The 18114-nt window shown below is 39.2% G+C and overlaps 1 protein-coding gene across 2 annotated transcripts in view; it reads left to right on the top strand.

Annotated features, from left to right (window-relative positions):
* asic2 (acid-sensing (proton-gated) ion channel 2) overlaps positions 1-18114 on the top strand; it is a 522441-nt gene that overhangs the window by 329594 nt on the left and 174733 nt on the right. The gene's annotated exons all lie outside the window — the stretch shown is intronic.

An 18114-nucleotide genomic window follows, 5' to 3' on the forward strand; every position in this document is an offset into this window, starting at 1 on the left:
GCAACCCCTCCTCCTGTGGGTTGGCGCACTCCACCACAAAATTATCACACTTCTGGTCACAAACTCACCCAGACATCTGGTGATCCTGGGCCCCCTATGGATGGAGCCTCATAACTCCCAAATATCCTGGTTGGAAGAACAACTCACCAACTGGTCCCCTTACTGTCAGAACCTGTCTCCAAGTTCCTGAGCCCACCCTCGCCTCCATAGAAATCCCTGAAAATCACGTCTCGTTCACTATTCCCCCTGAGGACCAGAACATGAGCGAGGTGTTCAGCAAGAACAAGGCCAAAGGCTACCCCCACATTGTCCCTATGATTGTGCTGTCGAGCTGCTTCCTGGAACCACGCTTCCTCGAAGCCAAGTCTTCCCCCTATCTCTGGCTGAGCAGAAAGCGATGGAGGAGTGCCTACAGCTGGCGCTAATGAACAGGGGTACATTAGATCATCCACATCCCCCGCATTGGCTGGACCATCGTGGTCTCCCTCTTTCAATGCTCACATCAACCATTTAACCAACCGGATTTCTTGCAAAAACTGTGATGAATTTATTGGTTGGCACTATTTGGTCCATGGACCAGTCTAAGGTGGCCACACCTTGAAGGTTTAAAGATGTGCAATGATTCCTGGGCTTCGCAGACTTTTACCGACACTTCATCCCGGGCTTTGTCGCACACTCCCTCACGTTTCTGCGTCCCAAGTCCCAAGCGTCTGGCATGGAACTCCGAAGCTGATCAAGCTCTGACCCAGCTCAAGACTGCTTTCACCTCAGCTCCCATCCTCAAGCACCCAGACCCATCCAGACCCAGATCCAGAGGTCCACCAAGACATCCTCAAAGACGCCTCCTCGATAGGAGTGGGAGCCATCTTTTGCAATGGTTCGGGGATAAGTCCAAGCTCCACCCTGTCACCTCCAAGAAAATGTCCCCGGCCGAGCAGAATTATGACATTGGGAATCATGAGCTGTTGGCTGTCAAGCTTGCTTTGGAGGAGTGGCGTCACTGGCTCGAGGGGGCCGAACACCCATTTACCATCTACACTGCCATTGGAACCTAGAATACCTCCGTTCCACGAAGTGTCTGAACCTCCAACATGTCCTAGTTTACCATGACCTATTGCCCAAGCTCCAAAAAAATGTCAAGGCGGACACTCTGTCTTGCATTCACGCTACTGAACCCCAGGCGGACAGCAAAGAGTGCATTCTTCCACCATTTTGTGTTGTGGGTTTGATTGAGTGGGAGCTGGATTGTGCCATTTCACATGCCCCTTGAGAACAAATCCCTCCTTCATGCCTGTCAAACAAGCTTTTTGTCCCCAACCAACTGAGACCCAGACTCATTTCCTGGGCTCGTGCCTCCATTGCTCCTGGGCCACCCAGGGACCCAGTGCGCCTTCCTTCTGCTCAGGGAAAAGTATTGGTCGCCGAACATGTTTGCAGACATGCACTGGGCCGTGTGTTCCTGTGCTGCCTGCACCCAAGCTAAAGGGCCCAGAACCCTGCCGGCCGGTAAACTCCTGCTGCTGCCCACACACCAACAGCCCTGGTTCCACCTGGCAATAGATTTGCTCAATGACCTACTAGAATCCTGAGGTAACACCACCATTCTAGTGGTCATTGAATCACTTCTCAAAGTCCCCGTGCCTTATCCCACTCCCAAGCCTTCCTTCCTCCTTTGCTACAGCAGAACTTCTGATCGTGAGTGACCGGGGTCCCCAGTTCACTTCCCGGGTGTGGGCCAGCTTTATGGAGAGTATAAAGATATATATTTTATAAAGAGAATTTCAGCCACCAGAACTTAAAGTTACCAAGCCTGTTTGTCTGTGCCACGTTATAGCTGGGTTGACCTTGACTTTTTTTTTTTTATCCTTGTTTTTTGCCTAATCTCATGTACCCTGTTTGCAATGTTTTGGATTGTTTGCATTGACTCTTATTAAAACTGCCTTACCTGCTGCCTTACCTATCTGTCTGAGTCTCCTTTACATGACACAAACAATAAGATCCTCTAAGCAGCTGAATGAAGATCTGAAAGTGAATCTAATTGATGCCTACAAAGCAAAAGAAAGCTATAAAAATATCAAAGCACATCCAGCTCACAATTTTCACTGTCCAAAATGTCATTAAGAAATGGCAATTAAGGGGAAATGTGGAAATCAAAGCAAGATCTTGAAAACAAAAAAATCTCAGATAGAACTGCCTGTATGCTGGCCAGAAAAACAAAGCAAATTCTCCAAATTGCCAGCAAACACCTGCCGGAAGGTTTAGCTGACACAGGAGTGGTGGTGTACCGTGTTGCTTGCACATGATCTGCATGGAAGAGTTATCAGAAAGAAACCTTACCTGCAGCTTCATTACAAAAGTCAACATCTAAAGTATGCAAAACATTATCTAGATAAACCAGAGGGATTTTGTAAACAAGTGCTGTGGACTGATGAAGTAAAAATGAAACACTTTGGCCACAGTCACCAAGGGTATGTTTGGAGAAAAAAAAGGAACAGCATTTGATGAAAAGAACACCTTATCAACTGTTAAGCATGAGGGTGACTCTATTTTGCCTTGGGGTTGTGTGGTAGCCAGTGGCACAACAATGGATTCCAGTAAAAATTAGCAGTCAGTCAAAAAGCTGAAGCTGAAAAGAGATTTCTACAACAGGATAATCAAAAAAACCCTCCAAAATCCATCATGAAATGTTACTTTAAGAAATGCAAGCTGAAGCTTCTGGAATGGTCCTCATAGTCCCCTGACATGAACATCACTGAAAATCTGTGGGCAGATCTTAAACATGCTTTGTATGCAAGATGGCCCAAAAATATCTCAGAACTAGAAGTGTTCTTTTTCATTAAACACAAATAGAAAGATTCCTAGCTGGCTATAGAAGGCATTTGCAAGCTGTGGTATCTGCTGAAGGGATGTTGCTAAGTTCTTCAAATATAAAGTAACTGTGTATTAGCAATTGCAGAATTCTTTTTACATAGTTTGCTGCAGACGTTGCGTTTCTTTCAAAATACGTAATTCAGTGTTGGGTAATGCCCAAACTTTTGCATTGCTGTTGAATTAGTGATGGAATAAAAACTGAAAGAAGATCTGCTTGTACAAATGGATACAAACTGGATATTATGAAACTGAATAAGAATTCTACCGAGTTTTTTCTCTTGCTCAGCAGTTATTTAGGTTTAATGCATGCTACATTAGCAAGTTTAGTCATATAATAAATATGTACCCATCAGTACCTCTGCAAGAAGTAATCCATCATGCTACTCCACTCCAGTTGTGTGTGTGAGTTATGTTTGTTTTCTATCTTGTAGCAGAACGCAGGCTAAATGAGTGTGACGTCCTCATCTCTCATTGTTGATGTTGCCATCAGTGTGAGCCAACGTTGCCAGGATCACACAGTGCTCTGGCATTTCAGTCAACTGGCTGCTTTCCCTGTGCTGGCAAATATCCTACAGCATGCAAACAGACACACACACACACAGGCACACTGTCTTTCCAATGTCTTGTTGTTTGTTTATTTGTAGTTAATCATATATTGTATTCATATCTATGTGTGTGTGCATGTGTGTGTTTTATATGTTGTATAAAGCTTTAATTTGTTTCCTTTTTTCCACTAGGCAGTTCATCATTTCAGCTAATTTCTGTCTAATCTGTCCACACACACACACACAAACACACATATACTGTACTTGTGCAGACTTTCCATTGATATAATAATTAATGCAGCTAATTAATATTATGCCTACATCTAAATTTAACCTAAACCTCAATAACTAAATAGAAACCATTTGACTCTTAGTTTTACAATAGCATAACAAAAGAATAGGAATATCTGATGTTTTTGACCATGTAGAGGTCCCCACAATCAAATATTCCTATCCATATGGGGACATTTATTCTTCACCAGGATGTACAAACAGAATACACACACACTTTTCCATCCATCCCATTTTATATAATTGTCTGTCAGTTCATGCCATGTTATGAATTTTTATCTGTATATCTCTCCACTGGCTTTGACGCACCATCTGTTCCATTTGCTATGAAGTTTACTTGGGAAACCAAAAAGAAGAAGCGGCATAACAAAAACACTAAAATCCCTGAAATCCATTACCCTGCCCGTGGCAGGTCCCATCCCTAAAGGAATAAAACTTGTAGCAAACACTGTGAAAAGCCAATTTAATTATATTTAATTATTTTCTTAATTCCTTCCCCTTGCTCATTTATCTTTTAATGGCTAGAGCTGAAACTTGTGAGCTGAAAGCGAGAGGGGGGAAAAAACAAGAAAGACTGAGGGGAAGGGAGGAAGAACAGTTTGGCTGATTGGTTTCACTAAATCAAGTTTGTAGATTCACTTAGCCAAACCATCCAAACCTCATTAATGGATAACTGAGGATGTCAGTTGCAATAGCACAATAAATAGATTATTTATTCTCTCTAAAAACAATGACAATATTAATACAGAACTCTGTAAATAACCTTTAATCTTATCTATATTAGTTTATTTGCATTTAGAAATTGGATCCCTTCAGTCTGCTATTAGTAATCTGAGTAAACAGGCGTACTATGAGTTGCCATTATACTGAATAAATAAAAATGCACATTTAGCTTAAGTAACCAGCCCGTTATAACATAACCAAAAAGTCTAATGTGATAAAAGGCACCAGGATGTGAAATTTGTTGATTTATCACTGGTAATGCAGTTTTAAAGTGAACACAATTAATCAGTAGGCTGCTGCTATTAGCCTTGAGATAGGAGAAAAAAATAGCTTTTAAGTTTTTTTCAAGCTAAATAACCAGTATTCCTGCTAGAAGGCTATACACTATATATATAGATGGCTATATTGGTGCATGACACCTCTGGTCCCAAGGTACCAAAATTTGAGATTCAGCTCAATTCCTTACTTCTGCTCTTGACAGCTATTGTTCCTGTTTCAATACCTCAGTACCCCAGCACCTGCGCACCTGTCCAACACTATTACATTTCAGTGCAAATTCAGCGGTGTAAATGCTGGCTCGGTGGCATCAGTGTTCATCAGCTTAGGTTACAGAAGGGCACAGGAACTTCTCCCCACTTCTCCACATACTCATTCTATTGCATTTGCCTTGTTGCTATACAAAAAATAAAATATGGCCAAAACCATGTGGACATATGACCATCACACCTGTATGAGCTTGTTGGACATCCCGTTCTAAAATCTTGGGCATTAATATGGAACTGCCTTCCCCTTTGCAGTTTTAACAACCTCCACTCTTCAGGGAAGGGTTTCTACAAGATTTTGGAAAATATCTGTGGGAATTTGTGCCCATTAAGTCAAAAAAGCATTAGTGAGGTCAGGCACTGATGTTGGACAAGAAGGCTTGGCTCACAATCAACATTCCAATTTCATCCCAAAGGTGTTCAGGTGGGTTGAGGTCAGGGCTGTGTGAAGGCCACTGGAGTTCCTCCACACCAGTGTCATCAAACCATGTCTTTAGGGACTTCACTTTGTGCACAGGGGCACAGTCATAGTGGAACAGGAAAAGGCCATCCCAAAACTGTCACCACAAAGTTGGAAGCATACAATTGTCTGTTTTTGTTTGCAGTAGCTTTAACATTACCTTTCAATGCAACTAACAGGCCCTCCCCCACCTAAGTTTACTGTTGGCACTATGCATTCTGGTAGGTGGTGTTCTTCTGACATTCATCAATCTCATATTCATCACTCAGACTGCCAGATAGTGAAGCATGATTCATCACTCCAGAGAACATGTTTACACTGCTCCAGAGTCCAGTGTCTGGGTGCTTTATGCCACTCCAGCTGATGCATGGCATTGCACATAGTGATCATAGGCTTGCGCAACTTTTTTGGCCATAGAAACCAATTTCATGGAACTTTGATGCACAGTTCCTGTTCTGATGTTGCTTCCAGAGGCAGTTTGGAACTCTCTAGTGAGTAATGCTGCAGAGGATTGGCGGTTTTTACATGTGGCATACTTCAGAACTTGCCAGTCCCGCTCTGTGAGTTTGCATGGTGTACCTCTTTGTGGCTAAGCTGTTGTTGCTCCTAGACACTTGCATTTCAAAATAATAGCACCTGGGCATTGTGCGTTATTATTACAGACTTTTTTATTTTATAGAAAAACTTTACAATAAAAGTGTTTTGTAGATGATCGTGCAGCATTTGCACTTTTTTCGGGCAGCATTATTTTTTGTACTGTATATTACTGTATATTATTAAATTATCTGTATCTGTAATCAGATTTAAACCTGAAGAGGGCATGGTATATAAATATACAATGTTCTTGATCATCTGATTTGGCATTTATCATTTATTTCTCTTATAATGTGTCAGAACTTTGGTTTCCCTTTCACTCTCTCTTCTTCCCCTACCTCTTATCACTGCCTCCCTTTAACCCCTTTCCCCCATCTGTCTTCCTTTCTCCTTTCTCTCTCTTTCCCCCTGCCTTTGTCTCCATGTTTTCATCATCTTTGCTCTTCATTCATAAATGTGTGTGTGTGTGTGTGTGTGCGTGTATGGATGAGTTCCTCCCTAATCAGCCGGCATTTAAATGACCAATTAAAACACACAAGAAAGCCATGTTTCCTTGACCCAGGGGCATACACAGGCTGTCTGAGGGGTAGGGGCAAGAAAATAAAAAGGGCAAGAGCACCTAAAGGACACTTCATTATCTTAATTTCTTCTTCCCTTTCTTTATTTTTTTATTTCCTTGCACGTAGACATAGAGCACTTCATCATGTGTTCTTGCACGTAGGGGAATCATACAGGGCCCTGCATCATGCATTCCCCACTGGATGGGCACCCATTAGGGCATTTTATCGTGTTTTCTTGCACACAGGGGAGCCTAGAAGGCTCTGCATCTTATTTTCTCCACTGAAAGGGCACCCAGTAGTGCACCTCATCATATTTCCTCGCACATAGAGGAAGTCTATAGACAAGTGCATCATGTATTCTCCAATGGAAAGGCACCCTACCAGGCACTTCATTATGCTTTCTCACACAGAGTGCCACTCTTTTTTTCACACATTTTTTTAATTTAGAGACCAGCCATTAGGGCACTTCATTACATTTTGTCTACCTTAGGGGCACCCCACGAGTCCACCCGTGCCTTGACCTGTTAGGTGACTTGTTCTCTACAGCCACCACATTGCTCTATTTTTCCTACGCTGTTCTGTTCCCTTGTAAGTCCTTTGCTTTGTCTTGTTGTTGTATGTTAAGCTTTTCCTTTTCACTCTCTCTATCTTTACGTGCATGATCTACATCTGTAGTTTACATTTGTATTATATAGAAGTGTATGCTGTTCACTCAGCAATGAAAAAGGTCAGTTGAGTAAGTGGAAGGAAATGAAAGGAAAATAAAACAAATGAAATCTATTTACCTGAGCGTAGAGCACAGCCTGATTAAATTAATAAACAGCAGTTACTGTGGTAAAGGTGTGTGAGGAATATGAATGTACTGAATGATTCAATCCTATCTGAGGAAAAAAAACAGTGTATGGATTAAAAATGCACTACTGTACATGAGCTCCCTGTCTCAAAAGTGGATAGAAATGAACGACAGTAGATCTTACTTGGGTCATGTAATGTACTATCAAATCCACACTAACATCTGGCCATTTTCTCTAGGGCTGGATTCTTTAAAACAATTTTTTTTTTTTTTTTACCATTTTAGAAAGTTAACAAAAGTTTAAACCTTGACAAATCAAATGTAACTTAATGCATACAGTATATATGATATAACAGGTTATTTTTCCCCCACAATTTTCTGGTGCTTCAGTCATAATGATGTAGGAAGCTAAGGCTACAATAACAGGAGGTGCTGACACAAAGTGAGGAGTGTGGGTCAGGGAGTAGACAGTACACTCTCTCTCTCTCTCAACATATATATATATGTTCATTGAGGTGAGACCCTTGAGCAAGCCACCGAACCCCCAACTGCTCCCCAGGCGCTAATATATATATGTGTGTGTACTATGTCTCGTTATGTACTTCTTTGATGACAGGATTACTTAACATTGTAGAGATATTTGGCAGGCCATTTTTTGTAAATTTCTTTGTTTGAAGGAGTGAAAGAGCCGTGGTGTACTGAGGTTAAAGCTGATTAGTGTAGTAGTATTATTTGCCTCTATCTTCTCTCTCTCTCTCTCTCTCTCTCTCTTTCACACACACACACAAACGCACACACAAAAATATACACACAAGAAGGACAATAAGTATTATACACACAGAGTATTCTATTTACGTACCACATTTCTCAGGGATAGCATTATTAAACAACACTCGAATAGAAAAAGCTACAGAGCCACAGAAATGACCTTAAACATCTCTATCAGTACAAATGATTTGATACCACAGAGAACAATAAACAATGGAGTGTCGCGCAATCATCTCCATTCCTACATTCCACAGAAAACACTTATGATAAAAAAAGAAGCACAGAGATGCATGGCTAAAAGCAGAACTCTTTTGGAACAATATACTCTGGTCAGATGAAATGATAATAGAACTCTTTGGCAAGAATTCAGCGCGTCATGTATGGAGAAAGAAAGCTTGCATGTATGATCCCAAGAACATCATATCCACAGTGAAGCGCGGAGGTGGGAGCTTCTCTGCAAATGGTACTGGGGCATTACATGTTATCCAAGGAAACATGAATGAAGCATGTACATATTAGAAGAGAATTTAATCTTAACAGCCGACCTTAAGTAAGTAACATCTTAACCTTAACCCTAACTGAATCTGGGGATAAGATGGACATTTCAACAAGACAAAGACACCAATCATACAGCCAAAAAAAATCTAGCCCTTTCATGGCCTAGCTGATGTCCTGACTTCAATCCCATTAAAAATTTATGGAGGATTTTGAAATTGCAAGTTCATCAGAGGGACACTCGTAACTTTGGGGAATCAAAGTCGATTTGCAAAGAGGAATGGGTCAAAACTAAACCAAAATGCTGCACAAAGCTAATTACTTCTTACTGTAGACATCTCAAGGCTGTAATTGCCAACAACAGCTTTGCAACAGAGTACTTATGTTGGTAATCTGTGGTGTCTGAATACTTTCTGTGGTGTCTGAATAGGCCTCTGACTTGTCCTTCATTTATGAGACAGGAGCAATTCAGAAAATCTCAATCACACCCTTTGGCCCTCTGTAGTAATGTCTGCATATAAAAGAGAAACACTACGAATTCCCAAATTGTGATGAGGATAATATTTGACAGTACTTTGTGAGAGATTTTTAAAAATGATTCGTATTCTAAATATCTGACTATATTTTAGTTAATATCCTGATTCCTTGGCATACGGACACGCCCACTCCTCCTCTCCTCCACCTCTTGAGACATGTAGTCAATTCCTGGATCAATACTGCAGGCGAAACATATTGGCATGCAAAAATAAATAAATAAAAAAATAAATATCCTTTTGCTGGCCTGACAGAGCATTCCAGCCAAGACTCTTGCTCAATTGTCAGCCGTTGTTGTTGAAACGCCCATGCGTGGGAGTTGATTGGAATGCAGGGGTGTATTAAATGGCATTTAGATCCTGGCAGAAAGTCTCAGTGTGGAGGCTTCATCACACTGATTACCTCTACTCATATGAGCTCACATTTCTAGTTTAATTCTTTTTAATTTAACTCACAGCATCCAGAGTCCCTGGTTCAATCCTGAGTTCCGTTTACAGTCTGTGTGGAGTTTCAAATATTCATCTCTGTAGGTTTTGTTTGGGTTCTCCACTTTCCTCCAACCTCCCAAAACACATCCTGGAAAGTGGATTGGCTTCCAACGTGTATTCCTTTTTCACACCCAGTGTTCCTGGGATAGTCTCCAGATCCATTGTGACTCTGAGCAGGATAAAAAACTTACTGATGATGAAAGCATGAATGAATTACTGCATATAGAGCTGTTTTGATGGAGTGTGTGTATGGAAGAGGGATCTTTTCACCTTCAGTTTCATTGGTAGAGCCATTAGGAGAGATGATTAGAAGATAAAAAGGACATGTGTTAAGTAGCAACAGTCAAAAAAAAATTTCCCAACACGAGGCAGCAAAATCACAGGTGTGCATGTGCATCCAGGTGGGACTAAAATTATCAGATGACCACAGAGCGTGGCGAAAAAAGTAGGTAATTCGCCTGGGAAAAACACTGACATGGCCAATCCGGACAGAAATAAAACCACACAGGAGCACCTGTAAAATAGGAAATTACCAAAGGACCCCATGTAAATTGAATCCCATCCAGATAGGGCTTAAGTGTTAAAAGTAAAAGTGCAGAGTTATTTATGTTATTTTAATTGTCCATTTCAAGAGACCTCTCTGAGAGACTGCAAAGCAAAACAAAAGGGTCCACTGCAGGATGAACCTGTCAATCATGAAATCATGATGATGATTACTATGTAGTTGTGATCTGTGTTTGCCTTATTGTTTTCAAGCTTCTTGTTGTTTCTTGTTTTCTTCATGACTCATTGTTTTTCTAGCTCATTAACTCTTCTGCTATATTTGTTCTTGACAGCAGAATTTGCAATATCAGGTTTTACCAGGTTTTGCCTTTCATTCCACTGTATGATGTGAGAAAACATAAATGAGTAAATATGATTAGGAAATATCAGTTGGATAATTAGCTAATTAGATTAATCCATGGATTTTGAGTTGCTACCTTTAGGTTTGGATGTTGAACAGTTGACTGAACAGAGTAAATACCTATAATATTTTTTATATTTATAATATTTTATACTTATATTATATATTTATTATTTATATTATTATATTTTATATATTAAAACTTATACTTTTTATATGTTAAGTCCTGCAGGGGATTTTATTTACTTTAAAAAGTAAAGTGAAAGTGCAGAGTCTGTGGCAGAGGTTATAGGAATCTGTTTGTTTGGAGCAGCCATTGGCTTAGCATCAAGCCTGAGGGCATGCTTCCTCAAGCATATCTGGAGAAAAAGGGGTAAAGATGTGTTCACTTTACTTTTCTCTGGCGATCAAACATTTAGTTCCCACGGCCAGACCGGGAGGCTAAAGATCTGCATTGCCCTCCAGCTGTGATTGCTTGAGCTCAGCTATGACCCAGCAGCATGTGGATTTATTTAGCTTGCAGTGTTGCTGCCCATAGTTGTGCTGCTGAACTCACAGTATTCAGTGGTGGTTGTGATGGTGGTGGTGGTGCTGATGGTGGTGTTCAGGGGGGTTGATGTAGAGGGTGAATGTGCTACTGCATGAACACCTTATCATCAGTACTACACTCTTTCAGTGGTAATTACTGTAGCAGGCTTCAAGTCACACTGCATTAGTTTAGAAAGGGGAAAGATTGAGTGGAAAGTGAGGAATGAAAGTAAAGACTGGTGATGCTTATTCAGATCAATCCTGATTACACCAAATACAAGCACTAAATATGAATATTTAATAACAGACAGGAATAAGTTCCTGCAATTCTTAAATCTGAAGGTCAAACATACAAAATATAAAACTTTATAAAACATGAAATGGAGTAAAAAGGTTATACAGAGCTGAATTTGTCAAAATACCAAAATAGGACAGTGGCTTAATGGCTTAGTGGCTTGGTAGGTAGGACTATGGACTACTGAGCAAAAACTTGTGGGTTTTAGTTTCCAAGTGGTACAATTAAAAAAATGTTCGGAGATCATGGGTTTGAGTCCCAACAATGCTGCAGCCATACTCTGGCTGAGAGTCAAGAGAGCATAATTGGCCATGGTCTCTGGGTGGGACGGATGATAAACTCTCTCCCCTGTCACTCACAGTGACACTAGCCAATTGTTATTGTCTGTAAGCTCATGTATGTGGAAGAGAGTAGATAGCGCTTTCCTCCTAGTGTGTTATACTGCTCTGTGATGCAGCATGAACAGCAGTTTGAAAAGATGGGGTGCCTGGCTTCACGTGTTTTGGAGGAAGCATGTGCTAGCTTTCACCCTCCCCATGGTAGCTAGTATGTAATGGGTGAGCTGGCTGGTGAGTGAGAATTGGCAAATGATAAATTTAGGGAGAAAATGAAAAAAATGTTGTGAGCTGTGAATCCTGGTACCAGGTGCAAGACACCCTCCATGTAACACAAAGAACAGGCATTACAGACACTTAGAATCAGCAGATCATTCATTTTTACACTCTGTGCTTACAAACACTACTCCTGTCCAAGACGTTTTATTTTTACCATCAAGGCCCATTTATAGACTCTTCCCATAGAATGAGCATTGGTGAGCTAGTAGTTGGTAAAGCATTAAAGCCACACTGTATTCTAAAATAAACAATATATTCCTTCATGAATTATCACCTTTAAAACATTAGTTGAAAATTCATTTCAATTACAATTTGTAAATGAAGCAGGATTTATCGTTAAAAGTGACTACTCATTTGACATGAATATGGAGATGTGTATGCTTTTCTTTTGTCATTACTGTCAACTTGTCTTACTCTTTGGGACTTGGGACATGTTTCTAATCTCTTGCTGCATAGACTGCAATTGGCAAGGTAAATGTGTCAAAACCTTACAAGGACTCATAAAATATTGTTTAACTTCTGTAATTATAAGCAGCCTTTATATTTCTAGGGCATCATTTTGTGAATCTTTCAATTGTAGTTGCTAATTGCTTTTGTTTTTTTGGGGGGGATTAATATCAATCACACATTTTTTTGTATTGTGTCTATCATGTCTATCATTGTTTTTTTTTAAATAAATCATTAAAATGTGTGTGTTTGTGTTGGCTACGACAGCTCTCTCGCTCTTTCTCTCTTTTTTTTAGCCCAACTTCAGCCTGTACCCAGCTTTATCCGTACTCTTGCTCTGATATTGCCTTGAAAAGTGTTCTGTTTTGTGCAGTTTTAATGAATGTTGCACAATTTGGTAGTCCTACTTTTTTCCCTCTAACTTTTAAGTATTAAATAATAGCTGCAGTCTGGGCCTGTGGAGTTTTTTGGGTCTTTTATGGAGCTTCAGTTTGCTGTCTCTTCTAGCCAACTGCAACATTCCAGGATGTTTTATTTTGCCGTCCTTCTCAGTGAGGCCAGAAATGCAGCCATACCCAGATGCAGCTGTTTTTTTTTTTTTTTTTTGTGCCAGATTTTGTATTATTAATGTGGTGTATACAGACCTACCTGGGAATGAGACAACAGTCTGGTTGTATCTCTGAAAGAACTAATAAATGAGCAAATAGTGAGCTGAATAAGGAAAACGAACCAACCAGTGAATCAGTAGAAGCGAGGTTTCTCAGTCTAAATAAATAACTAATAACAAATAACTAATAACATTTAGATTGATGATGGTTTCCCATTGTCTTCTTCCATGTATATCGGTCTAAGGATTCTGGGGGAGAAAGCTGATATTTTTAAAAATATAATTAGGTGAGGGCTATTAAGTAATGGTATTTGGCAGTGAAATATGCATGGCAGATGCCAGTTGGATTATTAGCAGAATAGCTTGATACTGATCATGATGCATCTGTCAAAGATACATTTATGCAACATGACAGAATGTTCATTCAGGCCCTTTTGTTCCAGCTGTAAATTGCAAAGTTATACCAAAATTGTCTGATACTTAAAGGAAACATCCAACCTGAACAACTTATCATATCAGTGTTTTTTCTAGCATAGAATAACTAATATACAACATCCAACTTTGCTAAATGCATCAGAAATATTTCAATATAAAAATATTTAATGTGTTACAGTGGAGTTTTCCTATAAAACACACACACACACATGGTCACATATTACTCAGCTGACAGCCAACTGACAGGATGTGTGTTTGCCAGATGGTATATACATGTATCTGTGCTGATAAAAGCACTTTATTAGACTGCGTCTTTACCGCCATCAGTGGAATGAACCCTCAGAGTCAAACCTCTGTTTACTTTCAGTCATTTGTTTTAACCTTTAATCATCTTGTACGGTATATAGTTATTGATTTTAAAGGGCTGCACAGACATATACTGCAGACTACTATTGATTGCAGCAAATTGCTCGTCTCTCTTGCTCTCTCTCTCTCTCTGTCTGTCTTATTTCTGGACAGGAGAAAGTCCGCATCCATAGTTTTAAATTGGATGACTGTAGTGGCCTCCACGGTTGGGAAAAGTGTTAAACAGTGTTATAAAACCACTAGGTACTGACCATGGTGCTAAAGTCAGTGAAAGCTAGTGGTGCTGCTGTTTATGGTGCAGAATTCAACAAATGTGCAACAGTGTTGCTGTTCATGGTGCTGAACTAAACAAAAGACTGGTGGTGTTTCTGTCCATAGTGCTGAACTAATGCTGCGTACGTGGCACCATTATATACTGTCATTATATACTCATTATATTAAAAAAATCACTCTATCAGTCAATCACTTTCAGTAACCACTTTATCCTGGTCAGTTGGATACGGAGCATATCCCAGGAATACTGGGTGCAGTGAGGGAGAATTCACAGATGGGAGGCCAGTCCGTTGCTAGGCACCATTCACACACAGTCACACACTCTTTCACACCTAGGGGTAATTTAACTTAGACAGTCTACCGGCCTGCATGTTTTGGGACAGTGGGAGGAAACCAGAGAACCTGGAGGAAAACCACACAAATATGGGGAGAACATGTGAACCGCTGCACATACCGGAACCAGAGCTCAGGATTAAATTTTTTTTTCTTGATGCACTCGTACAGAACCCAGAACATAATACTGCATAGAAGGTTGAAAGTTAACCATTTTTGTTAATGAAATAATGCTATTTCCAATCCATGTAATTGGTGTGGCGTGGTTGGGTGAACACTGCTTATTAATTTACAGTCCTAAAAAATCCTAAAAAAATTAAGAGGACGTGAGCAGAACACATAATCTCTTTGTTTTCTCACTTCAATTAGGGCTTGTTAGGTCTTGTGCATTAAGAAGCCCTGAAATTTGCATTCCTGCTGTGATTAACCACTCTCTGTTGCTGCCTGTGGCTTCTCTTTTTTTTTTGTATGTGTCCTCTGCTTTTCATAGACAGCAGCTATATCAAGTGTAATTGTGGTTTTATTGTAAATTTTTTCATTTTAAATTTAATTGTCAATTAATTTTTGATGCTTTAATTATTTATAATTAATAATTATATTATACTTAGCATCTCTGAATCCCTGATGGATTGTATTTCAACTTATCATTTAAGATAATCTAGTTTGTTAAGAATATCCTAAGAATTAATCAGAATCAGAATGAGGTACTAGAAATTGGTGAAGAAAATTTCAGGCTGGACTTACAAACTTCATCTTTATTTGTTACTTTTTTTTTAAACTTTAAAAATAAAATTTTGAATTCATTCACACAGCAGCTGTCTAATCATAAAGCATATATGAGAACATTTTCCCGCTTGAATGAGTTCTGTATTATTATTATTATTATTATTACTATAATAATAATAATAATAATAATAATAATGTTCAGACACAGAGATGGAAAGAATTTAATGAAATGCTATTTTCAACATCAACTCTGGACTTTTAGAGTGTAAAATAGCCATCTTACATGTCTAGTCATATTGTCTCTGTCTCCGTCTCTCTCTCTCTCTCTCTCTCTCATCCTCTCCCTTCATCCATCCTACACACATCTCACCATGTTGCCTACCTTGCTCTGGGCCAGAGATGTACTGTGGAACTACTGATGCCAGAGGATTTATATGTAACATACACTCAGGCAAAGTGAAATATTAGGGCAGTTTGACCTTCATTCTTCCTGTAGTTTGGTGCTGCAGTATTAGATACTTTGCTTACTTTGCAAATTTCACACCACTGCATGAGAAGTTGTTCTATTCTATTAAAATACACATGACATAGAAAAGCCAGGCCTTGGGATGCCATGTGTATCCTCGGCACTTTCTACTGGACTGGACTGTGTTTCACTAATACTCTTTGTTGACTTCCCTACTGATTAATATCACCTATTTTACACCTGTGTCCACTCACTTTCAAAAAAACAAAGAGAGTGCAGAAAGTAGTGAAGTTTAATAGATATACATGCTCTCTTGTGTGTAAAAACAATGCAGTTTACTTCATGTGAATTTTAGTTTACTTTATTTACAAAGTCTCCTTCCATCTGCTATTGACAGAGTCTCATCAGCTTGCTTAGGTAGATAAGGTAGATAATTACTATAGTTAATGCTAATTAACTCTCTGGCACAATAACTGGATAATAAATGTCATGTCATGTGAAGATGGAAATGTACATAAAGCCCAGTCAAGTCAAATATTATTATGTAATGGTGTGATGTACGCTGAAGTAAAGCAGTTCTACTATGCAAAAGTTGCTTATTTTTCCTTTAGCACCATGTATAAAGTGTTTTATTCCTTTTAAATTGTTTTATTCTGTTATCCTGTTTTATTCCTTTTAAAATCACTTTGCCAGTGATTAGAATTTTTATTAATTAAAAATATTTTTATGCAATTGTATTTACATTTCATGTTGTATTAAATTTGTTCATGTTGTAGGAGGTTATAGGAAGACAGGATGAAAATTCAGCTTGTCATGTTACAGAGAATTGCAAAGCCTTTGTGTGTCTGAAGTTTTAAAGTCATAAATAAACACTGATATAGATTGAGCACATTAATATAATCCTGCAATAGGCCTTGTCATCTTCATCTGCCATGTTCCTGCTGTTATAAAAAGAAAGTTGCACCAGATGACTGATGTTCTGGCCAAATTCTGCTCCTGAAGCCTACAGTGAGCTTGAGTTGATCATCTAACAACCTTCAGATGAGCTAATAAGGTAGCACATGGTCCATACAATGGCAGGATCAGGACTGTGGAAATACAGACTCACAAAGCTATCCTCCTTTCATTTTTTAATTACTCTCACACATTGTGGTGTGGAGATCTAAGCCTGGGTGACGTCTTATTTTTTGATAGAACTTTAATACTTTCTGGCAGCCCAAAGTTCTGGGTTTGAAATGATCCCTTAGATTGACAGACATAATCTTCCTTTACTCTCTCTCTCTCTCTCTCTCTCTCTCTCTCTCTCTCTCTCTCTCTGAGAAATTTTGAAGTATAGTCTCATTCTGCTTTCAAAGTATTTCACTCCATCTCCGGCACAACTCATCCCCTTACTTTAGTCCATTAAGTGTACATTGTGGTGTGTGAGTATGAGAGAGATACTGACTGAGTGGAAAGGGTTTAAGTTCTAACACTGCTGATTAAATAAATGCACACTCATTTCTGCTATCCGCTTCCTTTTACTACCTTGAAAGCAGTTACTTTGGTTATAATCTTTTTTCCCTTCCTTTTCCAAGGCTCTATCTTTTCCAACAGAGACATGCCAAATGTTTGACATTTTTTGAGGTGTTCTAAATGTGGAAAGTACTGTATTAACATGAACATACAGCATTCATTCAAATGTCTTTAGTAACTAGCTCTTAGTAAGAGCCAGAATTCACAGACTATGGTGACTGGCATTTTCTACCTCTGGGTTTTTTCCAGTGTTTCCAATGCAATAGAGGTTCATTAAAGAAAAAACAAAAAAGTCATGCCCACTTTGGGTTTAAATCTGAAAACAGCCACAGATATCTCATACTCTGTTTGAATAAGATCGATATGTAATACATAATTTACCTCTGTTTTAAACATATGGAGCACAGCCCACTTCATATGATTAGACTTATTGGGCTCATGAAAGAAGCGTAACTTCTCTTCTCTGCAAAAACAATCAAGCTTCCATGTCACGTGGTAATACGGCACGGTAATGCTGGTATTTATCGAAATGTGCATTGTGTTTATGCTGAAAATTCTTTAGGCTAGAGAGAATACAGAGACGTTCCACATTTTGAAAATACCCATGTTACCATGCTGATTTACCACGTGACTTGCAAGGCAGATCGTTTTTTTCATGAGCTTTATTTATTCCATTTCAATCTTATTGAAATAGTGGTAGATGTGGGTGTGGAAATGAAAGATGTGTAATTACATTGGTGCAGATTGTGACATTCAGAGCATCCGAGTGAACATTTGATACATTATGACTGTTTACATTCAGCTTGTAAATTGTGTTGCAAATAAGTTGCATGTGAATGTATTTTCTGTAAGACTGGACATTTGGAGCGCTAAACAGATACAGATAGTGATGTCATGGTACACCCTTAGTTCTTACATAACACATCAGCTACTTAGTTTGGTCA

This window comes from Pangasianodon hypophthalmus, chromosome 13 (genome assembly GCF_027358585.1).
Source record: "Pangasianodon hypophthalmus isolate fPanHyp1 chromosome 13, fPanHyp1.pri, whole genome shotgun sequence".
NCBI classification, from domain to species: domain Eukaryota; kingdom Metazoa; phylum Chordata; class Actinopteri; order Siluriformes; family Pangasiidae; genus Pangasianodon; species Pangasianodon hypophthalmus.